The following is a 22,940-nucleotide window of genomic DNA, read 5'->3' on the forward strand; positions in this document are numbered from 1 at the left end:
TTATAGAGAAATATCAGTGAATTAAAACTGATAATTTCACTGTTTCAAACAGTGAAAATTATCAGTGAAAATTATCGATTATTTTCACTGTTTACTGTGAAATGACGTCATTTTTTGACGAAATGACGTCATTATCCCAGCGAAATTCTTTAGTAAAACTCTTAAACAATGTATATAAACGATGAACAAAGCATACAATAAAAAGAAAATTTGTTGGATTCGGAGGAATATCGATTTTAATACACTCGTGATCATAGAAAATATGAATTTTCACTCGTTGCTGCGCCACTCGTGAAAATTATTTTATATGATCACTCGTGAATTAAAATCGATAATTCACCGACTCCAACCAACATCCTCTATGTAATTTATAGTGAAGCTTAACGTATTTATTTATTGGTATGTTTATCTACCGTCAAAAATCATAAAGGGTATAGTATGCTGTACCAGATATCTAAGTAACATGACTGTGCTTTTTTGCATCAGATTTGAGAATCAAATATTAAACAGACGTATGTGAATTTCTAATTTAGTTTTACTAAAAGCATCCCATTTTGTATAAGTTGGGTAAATCATTTGAAGTATTAATGTACAAAATGGGAATCCATTATGAACGAGTGTCTTTGGAGTAGTTGTAATTATTTACATTTGATAGTCATTTTAAGTTTGTGTAAACATTTATTAATATTTAAACACCAATTCTGTAAAGACAAGAGTGACAGTTAAGCATGCGTTAACGGGTCGATATGGGCGAGGGGTTAGCTTCGACTGATAGGAATACCCATTATGGGTGAGGGGTTAGCTTCGACTGATAGGAAGACCCATTTTTGTGGTGTTTAAAAAGATGAGATTCATGTAATTAAGCAATGTTAAATTATGATGACTATAGGTATGTTATCACATAGCGTTATATAAAGGAGGACTTTAAATATGTTATCATAGAATGTTGTATGTATGATAAGATTTGTCATGGTAAAATATTACATGCATGCTGACTTTAGAAATGCTAACACATAATGTTACTATAACGCTGGCTAAAGGCATGTTATCACATAATATTACATTCATAATGATTATAGACATGTTACCCCGCACTTGCACATATTCGATCGAATTTTTCACTCGCGTTACAGATTCGACTCCTTTCAAAAACGATGCAACACGCTTATATTATGCGTTATTGCCTTTCATATTTTATATTATAATTTGGCACTCAATGATGCTTTCGCAAATTGAGCGTTAACGCGTAATAACCAATAACCTGCATTACATCACATCATACATTTAGTCCTTATAAACGCGGTAAGATAATATTATTAAGAAGATGAATATTAAAGGTGTCAACGCTCTTAATATCTTGGAGAAAACCATCTTAGTTTTGGTGATAGACACTGGCGATGATTTTTGACATGTCGAAACTCGAATCCGCCAATCCGATTTTGTTTCCGGTTTGCAAAAACAATCATTCCCGAAATGCACAAACTAAAACAGTATCTGTGAGAGTTTGCCAAAATAAAATCTTAACTTCTTGTGTCTTGTTTTGCTGATACCGATGTTCGAATAGCCATAACACCAGTTAAAATCGTGTTTCTCCGCATTGCTTGAGTCGCTCTCAGTTCCGATTAAAATAATTTTTTTGTCAGATGCAGGTAAAACAAAATCTGACTTGAGCTGTTGATAGGTATATTTTGATGTTATTCCTTAACAAGACACATGGCATAGCTGCTGTGTATCGTAAGTTCCCTCGGTTTCTTTAGTTCCAAAATGCCAATATTCTGCAAACTGAAAGGCGTCCTATAGCTCAATGACACAATCATTTATCCATAAATGATTTCCCTCTGCTCATTTGCAAATTGTAACACTGTTGTGCATGCTGTCTTATGAAGCAAGACGGCAAATTAAGATCGTTATTCACATTATAAAAAGTGTGGATGTCATGCATAAACAAAGCACTTAACGTTAACACCTTGTTTAACGCAGCAATCATATTTTCTATGAATGATGACGTCCTAAATTAGAAACGCATCTTCTTATGCAAGCGTATCATCAATTATTCGTGTCCGATATCTTATTTCCATCGGCCCGGATGTAAGTGAGGGCTTTCTTAGACATAATATGGAATGGATAACAGTCATAAAACGTCATCTTAACCCATTTATGCCTAGTGGATTATCCTATCCTTTTAAATCGGATCAATTTATTAAAAAAAATAGGGATGTCTAGTATACTTATTTCTATACTTAAAATATTTCGTACAGAAATTCCTTTGAGCAAACAGCGCAGACCCTGATGAGACGCCGCATCATGCGGCGCCTCATCCCGGTCTACACGGTTTGCCAGGGCCTTTTTTCTAGACGCTTAGCATAAAACGGTTAAGTAATGACCAAAGTCAGATAATATCCGTGAACAGTAAGGTATACTGTACGTCTTTGTATGTGTAAATGTGTCCTAGTTGATAAAAGTGCCATATTGAAGTATGTTTTTTTAAATTATTCATGAAGTATGTAAGTAACAACAGATAAATGTTTACAACCGACGTATGCTTACAATCGCCGTAGTTTTAAGAGTAGGCATCTGCTGAAATGATCAGCCTGAAATAAATATCGAACAACATGTTATATCAGTAATTTTGCGACGTAACTGATTGAGAACTTTACTGCCGAAACTGGATTCCAATTGTTGAAGGCTTCAAATTATTTAGCCTGAAAACAATGGGCATTGGTAAATGTTTTATGTGGTTGATACCAACATGAACACACATTTACTGTAAAACCACGGCACACACATATATGACATCACCAACTATGTGCGTTTGATGTTTCTAGACCTGATATATGGTATTATCAGAACATTTTGATTACAAATATAAGTGTGTTGACTCTTTGTTTGTGCTAAGAAATGTATAAGAGTTTATCAAATAGCGCCGGGAAAACAGTGTCACCATCATTTTAATTCTCACACTAAGTCAGAAACTGTGTACAGGTAAATATGCTATATGTGTGTACAAAACAGTAATGGTCTATTTGGATTTTATCATATAACATTAACCTGTACCGTGGCGGCTATTGGCCATTGTGAATGTGGCATCCAGTGAATGTCTCAATGCACCGTGCTATTAACGGGCTTGGTGTTGGAAAGTATTTTGGTTTGAATACACAGACGCCATACCAAGACCAACCGTACTGCGATATATAATGGAAAACTGTTGCAAACATGAAATAACCACGTCTTATAAATGTCCATATTGCGGATGTCATGGATAAAAGATCCATTACAAGTGATTACTGTTCGACATTTACCATTCATTATTGACACGAGGGATAAGAGGTTCGTGCGCGCTAATTCCAAAATAACATCCTTAGCTGGTGGAAATTCAATATATAAATCAGTCGTTTGAGTTAACATATAGTTGATATCAGCAACGAAAATGATGATAGCATATTACCATAATTGGAATCTTATACAACTTTTTGAACAATGAGGGCTAAAATAAAATGTATACATTTCTTAACATGTATGAAATGTTGTGACTAATTATATATATATATATATATATATATATATATATATATATATATATATATATATAATAAAAGTAAAAACACGTGTCTGGGATTTTAAATATATATTGATTTAGCCAACGCGTTTCGCATAGCTCATCAGGGCATAATACAATATATTACAACGTCAAAATGTCATGGAGACGTTGTAATATATTGTATTATGCCCTGATGAGCTATGCGAAACGCGTTGGCTAAATCAATATATATTTAAAATCCCAGACACGTGTTTTTACTTTTATTATATAATATTCACAATCTGGATTATTACATTTTACTTATATAACTATATATATATATATATATATATATATATATATATATATATATATATATATATATATATATATATATATATATATATATATACCTATTTAAGAATATACAACATATCAATCTAGTATATACTTATTAAAATCATACAAGGAGACAATTGATGTGTATTGTTCGAATAATCAAAGTCGGACTTTGACTTTTCAAACTTCATGGTTTCTGACCAGGTCATTTACGTTCGACAATTACGTTTAAAGTATACACATTACTGCTATATTATAAAGCAAATTCGGTGAAACAAATTCTTGTATATAACATCAACAATAGTTATAAGTGCAATCGTTATTGACCACCATTTATTGATATCATTGCAATTATTTAATGCTGCATACAATCCGTGCGTGTTTTCGTGCAATTTTGGAGTGCTAAACACATCGACCCTTTCTCGCGCGTAGTCATGTGTTCACGAAGATACTCAGTTCCATGATGATTATCAAGCTATGATTGGTTTCAAACGCATGAAATATTGTAATTAATGTAGCTTGCAGCCAATGGTGGCGGTGACTTCAAAACCAACAGACACACGCACAACAACAGACAATAAGGTTAAAATTCGTGTAAAAAGATATTTAAATTTAAAATGAATTGATGTGCTTTGTACTCTGTAAATTAATAATTCCATATCAGTAACATATTTTATCGCTTTAAATACAATTACTTTGGTGTTCACAATTTTGTACGATTGCACGGTGGATATGGATTGCACAACACCTTATCTTAATATTAAAGATAAATAAAACTTTAGTAAATCCATTCTTTTGTTTTACTCAATAAGTACGACAAAACAAATTACCATTAGTTGTTCATATGTACTCAATTGAAATTTATATGCGCCATTAAAATGTAATACCACACAATAAACAGTAAACTTTCAAGAAATGAATGGACAATTAATTATATTAATTTAAACACAATATTAATATTAATATCGCATGGGTTACGTAATATATAGTAAAAGTGTGCATTCATTATTTGTGCATTCATTATTATGTAATCTATTCATTAAAACTTACATTAAACTATGAACATTGCAACACAGGGATATTATTTGGTTCCTTGTTGATATTTGTTTGCCATTTGTTTTAACCTGACTGGAATACCACTGTTGAGAGCTTAAAAACGTCATAACGCTATATATAACACATACTTTCCGGATAAAGATCGTCTCAATATCTATCAGGAGTTTGGAACATATTATTGATTTATTAAGATGTTAAATAATATACTTAATTGCCTGTCACTGTTATTGACGAATTGCTCGGTAACTTTTCTAAAGCGCTTTCATGCGAGGACAGAAGCACTATCACATTAGAACACTAAATCTTATAATTTGATACGCAGACAACAACATCGGCAACAAAGGTGACATACAACTGACATATTTTCATTACACTTGGTTCTGTAGGATTTGTAAATGCTGTATTCAATGTATGAGCCACATAACTTTATCATATGCATTTTACATATGTCGCTTAATTCTGCTGTCATTAATTGCATGAAACCAGAGAGAAGTGATTAAGTACTAAGTCAATGTAACTGTAATGGATATTGGCTGTTTTATTACGATATTCTAATACACAAATCATTTTGGTTAAAATTGGTTATATATTTTTGAAAAGCTTTATGATGAATAAAGTGCATTTCTTAAACGCATATGGAGTGTATTGTATACAGAAATAATGACACATAAAGAACACTATCACCATAAGGCATTTCTGTCCGCTAGTCTGTTATTCATTGCAAACGATCAACAGGCATTACAGTACAAGGCAATACCAATAAAACGACATGAACCATTAAATCACGATTAGAGCTTGAGCCATCAACCTTGAGTTAAACCATTTTATGTAAGCTTGTTAGCTTCATCTTTGTTTTCCTTAATACACAGCTACACTGAGATATCTTTTCCATTGCACTTATCACACAGAACAATGAACATTGTCTTACCGATCACTGAGCATACTGTCAAAAAATATATGTTAAAAAAAGAAAATGCCCGTGGGTTGCATTACATACCATTATTTCAAGGACAAATTGTATCTTGTATCAAATGGTACTGACTGCGACGTAGGCACCATTATACACAAAAATAAAAAGTAATTGTTGAAGAAATACTGTGATTTGTTCCAATTAAGGACCGTTAAATGATTCATGAGTAACCTGAATTGCATTAATACAATCCGGTATATACCTTCCAAAACCCCATGTGCATGATGTTTTCAGCATAATGTTATTTGTGTTAGTATACAAATGTACTTATATCAACGACCTTGAAATGCAAAACATTTAAATGGAATTTACTTGATACAAAAACTGTACCTTATTTAATACTCGTTCATCGGCCAATATTCACAACTTATTTCTTCGCACAGGCCGATATGAAATATGTACACCTAGAATAACACGCATCGCTTTTCCGACATCCACTTATTAAATTTTATTATAACATAATACGTTTGTTCGCAATTCAATACACGGCGTGAATCACTCCGATGCTATTTTTGACGATGCTGGAACAGCATCGTCTAAGGTATGATAACCATCAAAAAATTCTTCACAATGGCGACCTTTGTAAAAGACCGAGCCAGTCCGATTGAGATAACTCGATTTTCAGTTACTTCCCTAGGGCATTCGCCACTGCGTAGGAGATTGCTCGTTGATTTTCATTGATAATATTCTTCTAGCAGAGTTGTCGTTCGTGTTTCAACATTCAACAATGGCCGCCCCCATGAGAGTCTTGAGTCAAAACTTTCTTACTGCATAAATTGGCTTGTTTCGCTATTTAGAAGCTGTCATTTATGATATGAATTATTTATTCACTAAATCTCCGCTAATGACAACAATGGATGGAATTCGAAGGATATATTCGATGTGAATGGATCACTTTGTACAACAATGGCTTCGCCCATGAGAGACTTGATAACACTCGTGTCAAAACTTTCTTACAGCTTAAATCGGCTTGTGTCGCTATTTAGTAATGCAACAATAAATGGAATTCGAAGGATATATTCAATGTGAAATGAAGAACTTTCTGGATCTCGACAGATTGACAAGGCAAAACTGGCATACTGATGATACTGGTATTTTTAGTTATCAATTTAAGTCACATTTTGCTTTATAAATTTTGTTCGAGCATTTTGCGACTTATTGAATGGCTATGATACCCGATATCAACAGCTCATATGGGATTTGCATATCACCAAGCTGTCCTGAAATACAACATTGATTACAAACTCCTTACTCAAATTACTGGTTTGTATAAATTCTTCCTTCTTTCTAATTAAGTAGTTGATATCATAGTCCAAATAATTAGACGTAATTTACCGTTTAGTCCATGTATATCGACCTCATATTTATAGGAGTAGATATTATATTAAAGGGGCCTTTTCACAGATTTTAACATGTTTTGAAGTTAGTCTTTAAATGCTTTATATTCAAAATGTAAACATTGGATCTTAAAAGCTCCAGTTAAAAATCCAGAATAAAATTCTTTTAAAAAAAGAAGTCCGCCACAGGGCTTGACCCAGTGACCCCCTTAGTCCTGGAGTAAAAACGCATTAGCCTGCTCGACCTTTCTGCCAAGTATAAATGGTTGACGTATTTATACCTTATATAAGCAATCTTCGTAGTTTCACACAATTAAACAACAACAACATAACTCTTCAAATTATTCAATCGTTTCGCGTTGCAACGCTTTATAATTTTTAAATCGTTAAAAGATGCATATAATGGCTATATTAGACCATGGTAAATGTTCAGTAATACTGTTTCCTAAAAACAACATATATAAAAATAGCGAATCCGATACAACTTTTGAAATTTTTTGTCATTTTACCAAAACGTGAAAAGATACCATTACAGTTAAATGAACTGTATCCCAGTAAAAGAGACATTAAGGCGATTGTGGCCAGTTTAGATCCATTTCAGTCTGCAGTTGCTTGAAAGCTGTTTGCTTAAGAGCGGTTGTCTTACAATGACAAATAGTTTAATTGGGTACTGATTAGACTGCCCTTTTCCTGTGACCTGGCTTATTAAATTCAGAAGCCTGGTAACAGTTTAACGTTAATTTTACCAATGTGTCAGACCAGGGCCTGGATTTTGAAATCTAGGACATGCATGGTCAGAAGATGTCCTTTAAGATTATACATTTTTTCAAACATATACAAATGCATTCAAATATAAATAGTAAAATGCACTAAGTCAGAAGGCATTTGACTTCGGCTGGTGCCTTGGCTAACCAGGTGTTTCGGTTGCAATAGTTTGATGGACTCACTACTTGGATGTGTAGTTACATTATTTACAGTATATTAAACAGTATTGAACATGAACCAATGATTTTTTCAAAAATAAATAATTATTGATGTACAATGCTTGAAGGAATAATATTTAAGGTTTAAGAAGGCATTTTCTTTTTGTTTTAAAGGATATCTTCGACAATTATTTTTTATGAATTTTTTGCAACAAGGGGTAACGCATTTTTAAAAATTGCAATTAATTTTTGACAAAAAACTGGTACCATGAGTAGCATGAAACAATTTTTTTTTAACATTTGTAATTGATGAAAAATGATTGCAAAAATAATATCTAGGGTCTAATAAAGCATTTTTTATTTTATTTTAATAGGTTACTCTGAAAATTCTATTTTTCATGATTTTTTTTTGCAACAAGGAATTATGATATTTAAAAAATGTAACCGGATTTTTAGACCAAAACAGGTACTATGATAATACTATAATGCACTTCGCCAAAATATTTATAATTCATATATGATGATGTTTATTTTTATTTTCAAGAAGCATAATGCCTCTTTTTAGTTGTTTTCAGCCACAAGTTCTTGTCAGCCACTTAAGGGTTATATGTTGCCTTTCTTTTTTCTAAATGCAAAATAATTGTACGCTTTGAGACATTCATAAAAATATTTTATGTCTTTACAACACCGACAGGCTAATTAATTTATATATCAAGTACTTCCATACTAACAGGACCATTCTAGGCGGGCAACCTAGCAACCTTGATTTGTTCATATCTTCCTATCAATCTGTTATATGTGTTATGAATCATTTGTTCGGAGAACATTTAATGTTTGTTATAACTTTTAAATAATTCAATGTTCAATGTTATATTGTTATTGACCGATAAACCAACATACTGATTAAAAGAGAATATTTTATTAATTATTTGCATTTTATCTTACATGAGAAATATTTGCCTAAATGTTTTTCAAACTATAGAGAAATCTATATACAATTAATAATTGACGACGTTTTTAAAAAAACAACAAACATTTATGAAATGGAAGTTTAAAGATAAAAATAAATAATGCAAGTTTTTGTCAGATATTCGTAATAATTTCCATTAAAATTGAGTGTCTGAGCAATGTGGATAAATGAATATATCGGATAAAACGAACACTTGTCTACACTTGAATTATGATTAATTTTTCAATATTGTATGCACTTAAGTTTAGCCTTTATGCTTTTTTTAGCATTTATAGACAGTGTCCCTCCACAAAATCAAGGAATTATTACTTGTCATTCATTTGTGTAATGGTATACAATAATTTTGTGGAAGAATATTTGAGAAAAACATTAGAAACGAAACTTGTCAGTGATGAAATTTTCCATAGGGTTATGGAAATTACCGATCGCCGGTTTTTGAAAAACGATACGTCACGGTTTCCAAAAATATGATGGTTGTGCCCAAAGATTTTGGTGTTAATGAACAGTACTGGTTTATATTTTAATAATTTCGATTTTCATTTGATTAATAGGTAATTTCAAGGCTGATAAACTTGAAATATGCAAGCTGTTTTTTCGTTTGCATATGTCTGTCGATACATCTGTACAATCGGTAATTTCCGTAACCACTCGTTAAATTGTAGCAGACACAAGTTTAAATATATTTATTTTTTTATGTTTTACACTAATATTCTATCTCTTTCTTGCTAAAAACTAATGCATGAATGATTTAAAAGTAATATTGCATCGTTTTCAGCCAGGAACACTGTCTATGACCGCGAAAAAAAACATAACCAACTTTTTGATTTACGATATTTACTGTATAAAAAGCTTGCATGCGGCATGGCATTGCATGTTCCGCAAGATAAATATCTCGACTTTATTTATTAGATGATTTCGGACTGTTTCATCCAATGAGAAAATAGCTTTTTAAACGTAATTTAAACCCATGTTTAGCGAGATAATTAAGTACCACTTTTTATACACTGCCAAATTGTGACATAACAAGTTGCCTCTCATGTTGGTTCATTCTACTGTATTATTATGGCCCCCTTCGAAGAAGAGAGGGTAAGTTGTTTTGCACATGTCGGTCCGTATGTCCGTCCACCAGATTGTTTCCGGATGATAACTCAAGAATGCTTATGATCATGAAACTTCATAGGTACATTGATCATGACCCGCAGATGACCCATATTGATTTTTAGGTCACTAGGTCAAAGAGCAAGGTCACGGTGACCCGAAATAGTAAAATGGTTTTCTGATGACAACTCAAGAACGCTTATGCCTAGGATCATGAAACTTCATGTGTACATTGATCATGACTCGCAGATGACCACTATTGATTTTGAGGTCACTAGGTCAAAGTTCAAGGTCACTGTGACCCGTAGTAGTAAAACAGTTTCCGGATGATAACTCAAGAACGCTTATGCCTAGGATCATGAAACTTCATAGGTTCATTGATCATGACTCGCAGATAAACCCTATTGATTTTCAGGTCACTAGGTCATAGGTCAAGGTCACGGTGACCCGAAATAGTAAAATGGTTTCCGGATGATAACTCAAGAACGCTTATGCCTAGGATCATGAAACTTCATAGATACATTGATCATGACTCGCAGATGACCCCTTTTGAGGTCACTAGGTCAAAGGTCAAGATCACGGTGACACGAATGGGTAAAATGGTTTTCGGATGACAACTCAAGAACGCTTATGCCTAGGATCATGAAACTTCATAGGTACATTGATCATGGCTGGCATATGACCCCTATTGATGTTCAGGTCATTAGGTCAAAGGTCAAGGTCACAGTTAGTCAAAACAGTTTAATGATTTCCGGATGATGACTCAAGAATGCTTACGTCTAGGATCATGAAACTTCATAGGTACATTGATCATGACTGGCAGATGGGCCCTATTGATTTTCTGGTCACTAGATACAAGGGTAAGGTCACAGTGACTAGAATGCTTAGGCCTAGGATCATGACACTACATAGGTACATTGATCATGACTGGCATATGACCACTATTGATGTTCAGGTCATTAGGCCAAAGGTCAAGGTCACAGTGAGTCAAAACAGTTTAATGATTTCCGGATTATAACTCATGAATGCTTGCGTCTAGGATCATGAATATTCATAGGTACATTGATCATGCCTTGCAGATTACCCCTATTGATGTTTAGGTCACTAGGCCAAAGGTCAAGGTAAAAGTGACTCAAAACAGTAAAATAGTATCCGGATGATAACTCAAAAATGCTTACGCCTAGGACCATTAAACTTTATAGGTACATTGATCATGACTGGTATATAACCCTTATTGATTTTCAGGTCACTTGGTCAAAAGTCAAGGTTACAGTGATTCATAACAGTAAAAAGGTTTCCTGATGATAACTCAATAATAGTAAGGCCTAGGATCATGAAACGTCATAGGTAAATTGATCATGACTGGCAGATGATCCCTATTGATTTTCAGGTCACTAGGTGAAAGGTCAAGGTCACAGTGACAAAAAATATATTCACACAATGGCTACCACTACAACTGACAGCCCATATGGGGGACATGCATGTTTTACAAACAGCCCTTGTTTGTCTTATGTTGGTTAATGTTCATCTCGGTCAATTCTAGGTTAAGTTTGAAAGTAGGTCATATGTGGTTCAAACTAGATCAACCAACCAAATCACAGAAAAGGTTATTGAACACTCCAGAGGTCACTTTTTCCCTCAGATCTTCATGAAAATTAGACAGAATGTTATCTCGATGAAATAAAGTTTCAGTTTGAAAGTTGGTAGTTTGTCAAAAACTAGGTCATTAGGTCAAAATATAGAAAACTTCCTTTACCTTTCTACAGGTCACATTATCTTCCTGATTTTCATGAAAATTGCTTACAATGTCCATCTTAATCAAATCAAAAGCTGAATTTGCAAGTTGGTCATGCGCAGGCTAAAGCTAGGTTACAACTTAGTCAAATCATACACAAGTTTTTGACACAATAGAAGGAGTTTTGGGTGCGCGATACAGGGCTATCTTGTTTTAGAACAGCCTGTAGTAAGAAAGGGAAGGTATTGTATTTGTTTCAAAAGTAACATTTTATTGTTATTGGAAGTAACTGAGCAATTATATGATGTCATAGTTTTGGTTATTTTGCTCACTTGTTATGATGAGACAAGGTGAGCTTTTGTTATCACTCTTTGTCTGTTATATTTTATCCAAAGTTGATTGTGAACACATAATATATAATTTTACAATGTTTAAATTTGGGTGTCACCTCTTTGCCAGATTCTTATTAAACTAGTCACTTTTATGTCATTTTGGGTTTTATATTCTATCAACAATTAGGGCACTAGATCAAATATAAGAAAAGGTCTGTTAATACTTTAGTGGTCACATTCTGTCTCTGATCCACTTGTAAATTGGTTAGAACATTATTTTAAATGATTTCAAAGTCAACCTTGAAAGTAGCATATTCAACATTTAGGTCAAAAGGTCTAGTCTCAGTGATTTACAGGTCACGTTTCAAAGTGGGTCATGTGCTTCCAAGCATTTGATCAATAACTTAAATCATTACAATCTATCTTAACACTTACATTTTTTACCTGATCTTCATGGCAGTTGATCAGAATGTTCAAATAAATAAAAGTAGGAACTCGGTAACAAGGCTCAACTAGACCGGATAGACGCAAATAGTTTGTTCATACTCACAATACCTTTTTTTCTAGATCTTCATGAAAAATTAGTTAACACCACTAGGAAAGAATCAGTTTCAGGTGAGCCACATTGTGCTGTTAAAGCTATCTATGTATAGTATAGATTGTTACAAAACCTTGTTTATCAATAAAAAATAAATGAAAAAATGGCTTTCTAAAAGTTGTAGTCTTGGATGATATATTCCTCAACTTATAATCTACGACAATCTTTTGAGAAGAAAAACAAAATTTGACTATTATTATACCCCAACATACTGTGATTGGGGGCTAGCACAGGAATTCTCAATTATGTTCCTCGAAAAATAATGGGTTAGCATGTTGTTGCTGTTTTATCCAGTTGTCTGGACCATTACTCCCAAAATAATTATAAGTTCAAATATGAGATATTTAGGTAAATAAATCTCATTGAAGGGAGTGCAGTGTCCAAGAACGAAAACGATTGCACCACAACCATTAACTATTGACCTGCGGATAAATGACAAGCAATACAAATTAAACAATTGCGGTGATGAAGATTAACTTAAATGGATGCTTATTTATTTTATGCTTTCCGGTGATTTAAACAGAAATATCAGTGAAATAAACTGGTATTTCACTGTTTGAAACAGTGAAAAATAACAGTAAAAATATCGATAATTTTCGCTGTGTTTCTAGGAAAATCGATATTCCGCCGAATCCAACAAATATCCTCTATATATCCGTTCTCTTCAAAAGCATCGTCAAACCAGTACTTTCAGTGCTTTGATTAAATAAGCATTATACTAAGTAACTCATTATAAGAGCACTAAGTACTGTAGGCACGCCGTGTTACCTAATTGATAAGAAAATCAACCGACCCAAAGAGATTTATCACCTGTTAATGAACCCGGTCCTTGACATAGCATGGGAAATGGAAGATCTCTGGTATGACAGAACTAAACCATAATGTCAAATCAATGACACATCCCCTCGCAATGAATATTCTTTATGACAGAAGGAGACGTCCCAGTGGAACATTGCTGTATATCTTAATGATAGCGGAACGAAGGAAACACATTTGCCCTGCAATTATGCGGAAACAAATTAAAGCCGTTTTTCGCTGTGATGTCCAACAAGTCTTCAAATAAACATAGCGAACCTTCATACATATTATTCAAGGCGTGATGCATGCGCACATAAAGTACAGGTCAAAATCGAAAAGTCCCCTTAATCAATTGTCGGATGAGAAAGTATATAACAATTCAGTAGAAAAGCCAGCACTCATTCCCCAATGGAGTCGAAGCAATCTATGTTTGTTCACAGTGCAATCAGTGCGATCACCTACCATCAAAACGCAAACAGGGCATAGTATGCCGGCCCTTATATCAAAGTCACTTGACAGAACATTTGTTTGCATCAAGTTTACCAATCAAACAAACGTATTTACATTGCTAATAAAATGCCGTTTCACTAAAAGCATACCATTTTGTTCAACCAGCATGTATTGGTATGATCGTGGTAGGTAATTAAATATTCATTAAAACGTTGTGAATCGCTTATGGAAATGTATTTTTATTGAAGTTCTTAGTATTTGAAAATTACAGTCATTTCATAGCTTGTATTTACAATTATTACAATTCAAACTCTGGCAATGTAAAAAGGTGACCGTTAAGCATGTGTAGATGGGTCGATATCTGAGAGGGGGTAACTGTGAATTATAGAAATGCTCTTTTAGTAAGGTGAAACAGAAGATGAGATTCATGTTATTGTACGCTTACTATTTTATGTTATTGCAGAATGTTGTCTGTTAGACGACTATTGACATGTCATCACAAAATGTTATTTGTTTCAAGACTTCATTCATGTTTTCATTTATTTATACGCCTATAAACACATTAGCACATACTGTTATACGTATGAGGGTTATAGACTCAACCTTATTCTCGTACTTCTGATTATAATTTGCAGTAAAAAAGAGCGCTTACTAGAACTTTTGTTTCCAAGTCTTCATTGCCGTAGCCTGTTTTATTTTACAACGAAGATCGTATAAACTATGTTCATACTTTTCCTTAAAGAAAACGTAAGATAATTATCTGCTCTTTTTACCGGTGCATTAAGCGTTTTTTTGTTTGAAAACTGGATTTGTGTAAATAATTGTTTTGGGATTATTGGGTTGCTGTTTTATTTCTTAACTTCATAAGCTATACATTAATTGTTTGCATCCTAAGGTAACTAATAACTCTTTTAAGAGTGACTATGTACAAGGCGCTGTATATTTTAATTGAGTTTTAAGGTATGCCATATGCATTGATGAGACTAGAATAATCCAACAACATACCATAGATAACATACTATCTGACACACACGCGAATTTAGCGAATTTAAAAATGGTTCGCATTAATAGAAACCAAATAACACTCTTAATTCATTAAAATAGGCACCACAGTGAATATGCTAGCTAACTGAACATTAATGTTAAAGCATATATTGTTGCGTATAAAAACAGACCACACACAAAATTAAACACTTTGCCATGAACGGATATGTAAACCGAAACAAGAATTGACAGAATGGAAACATATCATCACCGGAATGCACAAAAAAATTGATTCATTTACAGAGCTTGCATTATTTGAATCACACTTCAGATCCACGCTGTAGATCAGAGGTGAAACATCTTATGAGTATTATGTTAAGTTTTATAACAAATCATATTCGTGTTGCCTAACGATCTGTTGGATGACGAAATACACGTTGCTTGATAATTACTTACGTGATGGGTTATGCAATTCGTGTTGCATATGCTTACAAGTGTGAGTTGTCATATATTTTTTTCAAATCGTAAATTCTTGATTCATAATCCTGTTATAAGTATTAAAAATAAATTAACAAATAAATAAATTAATAAATACATAAATACGTAAATAATGAAAAAATATATTGTGTTTAAAATATATTAAATCTTGGTATCAAATTGTTTGTCTAGTTGAATTTGATTGGAATTAACTAAATATGATTACTTAATAGTTGATTGCGAGTATAATGACCTACCTCCTAGGTATCGTCGACTGATATAAGAACTTCCTGTTGACAATGATATAAAAATATATCAGACAACGTTATATCAGGCAGATATTAGTGCGGTGGTATGATAAATATACATATCAAGTATTTTTTATGTCAGGTTTGTGTGATTTAAACCATGGACTCAGCATCTCTCCATGTGCATAGATCGATTTTATCTTGTAACAAACAAAGCTTTCATTTATCAATTTGACTAATCAAACGAGATTTACTCTGACATTAACACGATTATAAAAACAGATAAAAGATAGCGAATGTCGTCGCATCCAGAACGATGAATCGATGGCATTAACTATATGCGGTTACTTGTATTTTTTTTTGCTTAGCTATAAAACAGATACCGCAGTGAACAGTGCACTAGAATGCAAATCATGTATTGACGTATGTATATTGCTCAATAAACATATTGTGCAATTCATTTAGCGCGCTGTTTTCAATTATATAACCAACTAACAGCGAATAACATTACTAGAATTGTGTTTACTAATATTTATAAGAATGTCCTCCTTTGGTTAACTTTTTTACGTTTCTTATGCAATCAGAATCAATTTAATTTGGTAACACTTAACAGCTGTCTACATTAACAATAAGATAAGGTGTTTTGTTTTTCAAATAATGCACGTAATCTAACAACGATATGTACACCGTTCTTTTCTGAGGATATCTATGAAGAACAACGTATGCATTAAGTAGTTGATATGACGTAAGCGTAAGTTGTACTGACAACCATAACGGTTATACGTTACAAAATTTAAAAACGTAAGAATATTATAACTGAATACAGACTTTAGGTGATCTTATGATAAACGATCATGATCGTTTCACTTATATCTACTCAAATTGCTATGTTAATCGGCTAGCACATATTTATCACTGTCTAATGGTATTTTTGGTTGACAGAAGACTTGAAGCAGGCGGCCCTAGTCTGTCAGACACAAATTACACTTGACAAGGAAAGTATCCTGCCAGTAACACAACATATCTTTGAACAATCAATGTTTCTTTGAAAGAATGATAGTTTGATAAGAGAAGAGCGGGAACAACCAATTTAAGCTGTTAAAAATATTTATGTGAACTAATTTACAGAGAGGAAAACGAAAGCGCATCACTTGGTAAAATCAAAGATAAATTCGCTTGTCCCAGCGGGTTTCGTTCCACTTCGGACTATTTACAGAACCATTTGTTCAATCAGATAAAGCATAGGAACATGTTGTATGAAGTGATTGCCCATATATATTTATCCATTTGTTGTTCTTTAATTTATCTCGTCTGATCTTAAAAAAGGGCGAGTGTTTCAAATATATATCTAAACGCTAAGAGTTGAGTCGATCAAAAGTTCACTTCCATTGCATCTGATTATAAAACACATATACACAAAATGTAGTGTCGCATTCAAAACATGTAAGATATAACATGTATATAAAACATGATATTTAACAGTCTTTGAAGCTATCTAACATTCCATTTAAAATACTATACAAAGTCGTCAAAAGCAAGATGTTAAGAAGGAACTATCTGATTTGTTCAAATAGACTGACTGCACATGAAGACAATCTTTTAATAAAACAAGATTATTATCGACAACAAGACATTATTGTATCGAACACTGTTAGTATATACTTTGCTTTTTAAACGGTCGGTACATAATAACAATTTCAGTCGATAAATGAGGATTCATGTCAACACATATGTTATTTGGTCATTAAAAAGTTTTATGGATTGAACGTGGTAAATTTGTGTACAGAATGTACACTTCTCTGTAAATGGCGTTTTTACACGCATTGAGTACAACTGACGATGCCATTTTCATGAACACTTGAGCGCGGAATGTTGTTTCTTTACGTTTTTTCTAGGTATCACTTGCTATATGATATATTATAGAAACAAATATGGATACCTGCCTCCCCATTGCTTTACTTGAACCGATAATGTGAATGTTTATAGCTGACGTTTTGAGATAATTGTAAATTAACGGTTGCTGTCGGGATTTCTCCGATATCGATGGAGGAAAGAATATCAAATTGCCAATTATACACAACTTTAAGGTGGAATATAAACCAGCCGTCCTTCCTAAAACACCACATAAGCTATCAGAAATGTGTTGATCTTTTATAAGCCATATAGGCGAAAATTAATAATGTGATTTTTTTAATTATAAATTCAAAGGTTAAGGCTGTGGTTCGATGATGCTAAATCTGAATAAATTAGATTTACCACGTAAGTCTTTTGTCTGACAAATTAGAGTAAATCTTGAAAGTCCACATTTCTTTAACATAATGGCTTAATTATCTTTCACAATTCCTGCTTATATACCGATAAGAATATATTTTATCCTTCTCAACTTCCTGCTCAAACTAAACAAAACATTGGCCATATAACCTAAGCCTTCATAAAACCCTGTATTACCAAGTACGCACGATAGTTTAATAACAGAACTCCTTAATATAAATTCGTATTTTAAACAAAATATCATTCGAGTATGAACAAATCAAGAAAAACAAACACACACGCTAAAACACAAACGATTTTGCAAATTGTATTAAAATGCAAGAGTTTTGTTAAATTCCTCCACAGCACCATAATAAGAAAGTTCTGTCCACACATGCTTATATCGCTTGTAAATAATGTGCAACGGGTTCTTAAAGCAGCATGGGTTGGATATTTGAAAACAGATATCGGTTGAGTGACAGGACAATCCGTGAATCCATTTTAATGTTCAAGCATGGAATAACGCCATTAGTCACTATAACACTGATGGCATATACTAGTATTCGGGTAAAGGACATTACATGAATTCCTGCGTTTTATTGAATAAGAATATGTCTTTACATTTACTGTGAAGCCAGTTATGTTTTGCCAAGTAACACAAAAGAAGTATACTTATTATGCACTGTATTCAATTGGAAACAAACGAAATTAATCAGATTAATAGGGCCAAGTACAATAATATTTAAATAAGAAAATATATTTGTTGTAAGTCATCAATTCTTAAATAATATACCAGAGAACACAGTGACTAAACCTTTTGGACAACACGTGCTTATCATATTGAATGCGTGTGTCGCAGAAATCGAATTGCTGTATATAATACGTCATAAATATATTGATAAACAACATAATTAGGAAGTGGAAATGCCTTTCGTTTTCATATCGTGCTATAAATATCTGGTTGCTGAGCGTAAAAATCTAGACTAGAAACATTTCGACTGCTTTGATCGTAGCTCTCGAAACATTAGCATGGCCTCGCATTGGAAAAAATGTTATATTTAAAAAAAATGTTAACCGTGTTTATTATTTGTAGTGAACATATATCTTTCTATACAACAAAGCAATAAATCTGATTAACTATCTATATAAGAAGCTTTTATGTTTAATTCTTGTTTTATTAATTGATCACATTTTAGGTTGTAAACAAATATCTATGCGACACGTTCACTTCCAAAATATAAAGGGTACGATATCTTTTCATGTCATATGTGTTCATGAATCGACGTGTTTTCAGTATTTATTTAACACTTTCTTCTAAAATAAAACTCAAGCAGCGTGATCACGTCCTCTAGGAAGAAGGCATATATTTATCGTTTAAACTGTAATAGGAAGTATGATTACGTCGTGTGAAGTTAAACACACGATCCTTTGTGGCATCGTACAAATTAATGCTTAAATTAAATACGCTGATTGAAAAGAAGAACTACGCTTACCCATAGACACTATCGTATTCGCGGTCTTTGCACTAGATTATTAAGGCATTGTGTGTTTGTTCATTTGAAAAGTTATACATGTATATATCAGTTCAGAAAAGTCACCATTTTATTGCTTAAAGCGTGTTGGTTCCTCATATGCAGGGAGTACGTAATAAAAAACGAACGTCTTTAACGGGTTAAGACCCACACATTTCATATTGAATAGGTTATCTCTCTAAAATCTCCCTCAAAGATGACAATAAACGTGCTTAACACAATACATCCAACTGGTTACGTAACACATCGATACGCATCTATATACAAACACCAAACTTACCAGTAATGTCCATGACTCCACAGCATTATGAATTACACCCGTAACACTCAAAAGCAAGTGAAGACATACAATTAAAAGCAATGAGCAACCTATAGATTGCATAATGCGGCGTCTCATCTGGGTCTGCGCTGTTTGCTTAAATGAATTTCTTTATGAAATATTCTAAATATAGAAATAAATATACTTGACACCCCTAATTTTGGAAATAAATTGATCCAATTTAGAAGGATGGGAGAGTCCACTGGGCATAAATGGGTAAACGTCTTTTAAATAGCTGATAATTGCTCTCTTGCATCATCTGCCGCATCACAGGTGTCTCAAAATTCATTAGATTGTCATAAGGTGTAGCAAACAATGTGGAAAAATATTGAGTATAAAATGGAAGCTCCCAACCTTTGGACTCACTTTATTATAAACATCACTGAAAATTAAAATATAACGTTGTAATCGGATTTTGTATTCGTTTGCCATCTTTAAAGGAGCCTTTGCATGCGATTTAAGAGTTGATGGATAACAAAAAGCTGCGAATCAAACGCCTAGCTTCAAAGGAGAGTCATAAAGCTGCTATCTGCTCGATCTCATTAACAAACGTCTTACATAAAGTTGTAAAAATGGTTTTTAATGATGCTTATGGAAAATTTACCGTAATCAAAAGGAGGCATATACAATAATAAACATTTTTTTATCGCAGCTTTTTTTAGCATACCGACCGAACGAATTATGCAAGTTGAACAATTTAATGTTAATTACTTAAACGATCAACCCCAAAATAACACTCTTCATATTATATGCAATACTATAGCGACATAAAAGTACTTTCAAAATCACTTTTAAATCACTTTTATTACCACATTAAAATATTACGTTTGAAAAACACATGCTTTAGGTTAATCAAATCACCACGTCAAATATTATTTACATCAGTCACGCATGATAAAGGATAAGAAACCTCTGATAAAATGACGACAAGGATCAATTCTCTGCTGAATCTAAGAAGGAATCGGGCGATTGCAACAATGTATGTATTGTTTATAACATCAATAGGAGAAAATATCGTTTTCTGAAATGGGGATTGAAATAATGCGAGTGGCGATTTTAGGTTAACTTACATTGAGAAATATTTGGTTCTTAATGTGCAGCTTCAGTACCCGTTACACTGTATACATAATAGCGATCATCTCGAAATGGAACACATTTTAAATGTACGTAAATGTTCATCAAGTATGCCATGAGGCAATTTATTTCAAATCATATCAAACTTGACCTTCAAATGAGAAGATAAATTAAATTGCAAAGTTGTGAAAGGAAGCATTATACTTGTATTCATTGTAATGTATTTTGAAAGCCTAAAATGTATTTCATAAAATTGGTATACTCTATACTTTGACTAAATTTGATTCTTTTATTTTTAATGTTGTAACATGTTGTATGATATTATTAACCTAAATATATATCATGGCTACAATACAATTCGAATGAAACTCAAAGACTTGTTTACAATGTGAGGTACATTATAAGTATGAACTGTTAACTCGAATCAGGTCAAATATAGACGGAAAACTACTATGTTGAAATGTTAATGTTCATAAGCAGGGGCTAGAATAGTTGGGCTTCTTTGTCCGATTCACTTATTGCTGCTAAAAATGATGACTCAACTCCTATAACCTTGAAGTTCATATTTTACAATGTTTAAATAATGGCAAACTGCCATTAATTACTGAGAAGCTAGTTAAACTGTTTTGAGTGGTTGTACATAAGCATAACATGTAAACAAATGCGAGGAATACAGCTTACACGAATATACAAAATGTTTATTGTTTTTCTAAGACCACTAAACGTGTACGTACGTTTTAAGACACGAACTTCTTTCGCGAAAACACGAAGTTTACTGGACATTTTGAAAGCGGTTTTTTTCGACTAAAACTAAATTCGGATTCGCGCCTGCTTTCAAATTGAAAGATTATAAGGACGCCAATTGGATCTCATGGACTGTCGCGCACCTGGCAACCGACAATTGATGTTGTTTATTGAATAGTAAAGCATATCTCACAAAATCGACTCATTACGTGTAGGGTTGGGCTAGCTATATATAATTTAACTTTTGTTTATTTGTTAATTTGTATAATTATTATGTACATATATTCACAGAAATGAAATACGTACCCCAAGGATGCTGCTAATCGTTCAATTTTACTAGATTGAATATGCTATTTTGATAAAACGTTTTATTCAAATGAAGCATTGTGCACTTCGTCAAAAAGAATAGTAAGTAAAACAAAGTAATGTGTTAGATGTGAACTATACATGTTCAAATGGCTTCTATACCGAAATAATAATACATACTATATAGTATGTATAGTATAGTATGTAATATTCAAACGCTCTCTATACCGTCATACTGCTACATTTGTCATATTATTATATGTGCACATAAAATAACTTAAAACAGGCATTTAAACTGCAAACTGAAAAGAACGCAAAAAGAACATAATTCATTAGAAACACTCATTACCAATTCACACAGGCACAACTTAATTATGTTAAAAAACTTCATTGTTGAAATGCAAATGTAGGATATTCTGTAGATAATAGTCGTTGATATTTTCCACAGACGGTGAAACCTGACTCGCAGGTAAGACTGAAACCTTTATGTGTTGCAAATTATCAATGTTCACTGCTGGATGCATCAATAAGTTCCATGGAAACAAATAAGTATGTCATAATTTTTTGAGAAAACTGATATAAAAAATGTTATAATTTATCAAGAAATCGCAAATGAAATATGTTTGCAAACACTTGGTGTGTCTTAAGTATGATACCTCATAAATGACTAGTGAATTTCAGTTGCTTAAATTCAATTGTCCGTACTTTTAACAATTTCTACTCTCTCCAGCCCGTGGTGGTATTTAAACTGGACACGGATAATAACTCAATTACATACTTTAATACGAAATACCAGTTTAATCTTTAGTTTAATTAATTTTTGTTTGAGCATGTAAATATCAGACAACAAAACAAATCTCAATTAATTTTCAATATATCTATT

Source organism: Dreissena polymorpha, chromosome 10 (genome assembly GCF_020536995.1).
Source record: "Dreissena polymorpha isolate Duluth1 chromosome 10, UMN_Dpol_1.0, whole genome shotgun sequence".
NCBI lineage: Eukaryota > Metazoa > Mollusca > Bivalvia > Myida > Dreissenidae > Dreissena > Dreissena polymorpha.